The sequence below is a fragment of the Enhydra lutris genome, unplaced genomic scaffold (assembly GCF_002288905.1).
Source record: "Enhydra lutris kenyoni isolate GAN:26980312 unplaced genomic scaffold, ASM228890v2 scaffoldscaffold51, whole genome shotgun sequence".
Taxonomy (NCBI): Eukaryota; Metazoa; Chordata; class Mammalia; order Carnivora; family Mustelidae; genus Enhydra; species Enhydra lutris.
In genome coordinates this window covers 6,134,202-6,137,386 of record NW_019154135.1, presented here as the reverse complement: position 1 = coordinate 6,137,386, position 3,185 = coordinate 6,134,202, and positions in this window count along the sequence as shown.

Here is a 3,185-nt window from a genome sequence, read left to right as displayed (position 1 = left end):
TTACCTACCCAAGGAGCGCCTGCTTCCGGAAGCATAAATGAAGAGGCTATCACACGCTTTGTTCATAACATTTTCTTGGGCAAATCACTGATCTTTTATTTCAAGAAAATTAGTGTGAAGTGATAGGACTTTTTCTAATAGCAAGATCTATTTTTTTTTTCCTTTTCCTTCGACTACTTAAAGCATCATCTCAATGACTGCTCAGGGGTTGGCCTGAACGTCATCGGTATAGCAAATATTTACTACAGATTTCCTACTAAAAGACACATTATCTGCAGGAAACAAACAGAAATCAAAAAGCTACAGAACATAAACTATCATCAAACAAAACCCCCGGTTTGGGGCAACAACAAAATCGTCAACACTGCGAGTCAACAAGGAGAACATTATTTTAAATAAGACATAATATAAGAGGTTTGGTTTTGTTTTTTAAATTTTCTCTTTTTTCTTGGATTTTTTTTTTTTTTTTTGCCTTTTTCTTGATTACAGTTCTTGTTCAATGGTGGCAAGTGCTGATTACGGCCAATCCCTGTCAATCCTGGGAGGTTTCTATAAATACATTTTGAGTGTTCTATATTTCGATGTATTTTAATTCATTTTGCAATTCCTGTATATGCAAACTTGACAAGTTCTGTAAATTGCTTATAGTACGTGTGATATAACTTCAAAGTAGATAGACTATGACCCTCATGCAAGCTGATTTTTATCATTAAATATATAAATATATACATATAAAGATCTATATGTTGGGCCACCAACCAACTTTTTTTAGATAAAGCATTTGTTTTTCACTTATAATTCATATATTGTGTGAATTTTGTAATGCCTTGTTTCACTTCCACAGGTTTGACAGCTGCAGATGGTCTCTGTTGCCCTCTGCTTCCTTCCGGAAAATGCATATTCAAAATTGTATTGGTCTCTGATAAATGAATTAATTTTGTTGTGTGTATGCTGTGTTGAAATTTGCTATGTTTCTTTATATATGGTGTTGATTGAGGTTGGAGGGTCTCTTGACTCTGAAGAATGTACACTCTCTGGTTTTGACAGCTCTCCCTCCATTATTATCATCGTTATTATTTTCAAAAAGCAAGGTTGCTTCTAGAAAATTTGCCTTGGAGGTGAATGTGGATAAGGTGAAGTGGTCACCATGATTACCCAAAGTCATGGAAGAACACTTCTTGCTGTGGCTTAAAATGCTGCTTCCTTTGACCTTTATGGATTTTTGTAGCTTTGTCACTCTGTTATTTGCTGCTAATTATATTTTAATGTCTCCTAATTAAAAATTAAAATTTGGTTGTTGGCTAAATAGAATATGCAAAAGATGACTGCAAATCCCCAACTAAAGAAGACAATGTGTTCAAGTTTTCACTGGTTAAGTGAATTATAATTTCAAATATTGCATTCTTATTTTTGGCTTTATGATAATTCAGATTATTTTATTTGGAAACTGTTTTCTACTCTGGCAAAGAATGATAGGCAGAAATTAATGTGTTCCAGATACACTAGAATAGATACAGATTGAGACAGAAATGACTTAAGTTTTCCTTACAGAGAGATTCTTCCATTTTCTTTCATAACAAAACCAGAAGATCATCTTTGTAGGACCAGCAGCTCATAGGCAAAGGTCCTAAACTGAAGCTTGAAGGCAATGAATACCTCTGCTTTTCAAAGGTAAATGCATTGATTTTCTGCTGTTCAATTACAAGCAGTGTGCATATTTTCATAATATCTTAACATTATCTTTGAGAAATAATGTTTCAGGCTAAAACTTTTATTGACTTCTTTTTGTCCATTTGGTTTATTATTTCAGTATAACGAGAAAAATAAAGGATTTAATTACGCTATTTTATTAACCTAGAAATTTATTTTCTTTCAAAATTTAATACTTAAAATGCATAAATTAATGTTAGATAAATATTTATTAAGTCTATCCGGCCTCTAAAGATCACATATATTCAAACATAAATTAACTTACTGATTCAAATTCAGTCAGGCTGGGAAAATCCACCATGGAATTTACTTTTACCCAAAGTTCAGGTCATGAGATTGGTCAACTTTAAAGCAAGACAGACGTGTATCTGTATCAATGATGTTTACCATGCTCGCTCGTAATAAAGGATATATGCTGGCTTGGGAAGAATTCTCGCTAGATTCATTGTATCAGTGTCCAAAATAATGAAGTCTCCTTTGTCAGTGGGATTCCAAGAGTCTGGCTCACTGACCACTGTGAGAAAGAACATGGCACACTCTTTCTATCTCCAAACTTGAAAAGTTAATATGTAAACTTAAATATTGGATAGAAGCTTTAAAAAAATTAAAGAATCTGTCTAGCGTTTTTCATCTTGTATCGTGTACCTCTGGGACTACTACTCATAGGTAACCATGACTAGAAACAAAGATTAAAAAATAAATTATATGATTTTCTCAACCTTGATTTCTAAGATGAAATGTTTTTCAGAAGAGGAAGTCATAAAAAGTTGAAATTACTTACCTGAATTCAAGCAAATTCTTTAGTTTTTCTTAAAGACTTACATATTGCTTACAAATGAAACAATGCAAATGAAAACCCTTGAGGATAAAATAAAATAACAAAAATCATCTAAAGCAGGAGCTCTTAATCTGAGTTATAAACAAGCTTAGTGAAGTCTATGAACCCACAAAAATTATATGCATCTTCTTTATCCATTCATCAATTGATGAACATTGGGCTGTTTTCCATAATTTGGCTATTATAGATAATGCTGCTATAAACATAGGGATGTATGGATCCCTTTGAATTAGTGTTTTTGTATTCTTTGGATAAATACCTGCTAGTGCAGTTGGGTCAGTGGGTATTTCTGTTTTAAACTTTTTGAGGAACCTCCATGCTGTTCTCCAGAGTAGTTGCACCAGTTTGCACTCCCACCAGCATTGCAAGAGGGTTCCTTTTTCTCCACATGCTGGCCAACACCTGGTGTTTCTTGTGTTGTTGGTTTTAGCCATTCTGACAGGTGTGAGGTAGTACATGTGTATTTGTTCCATGGAGATGGTCCCTTCCGTTCATTAATTCTGAAAGTGATTTGATTATGATTTATTGGCTGAAAAGAAAAATGCTTAGATGTTTTTGAGCACCTAAAAGGATCTGATTATTATTTTGAACTAATTTACCTTAAAGTTCTTAGAAGCAAGACATGTAGGGAAATAGT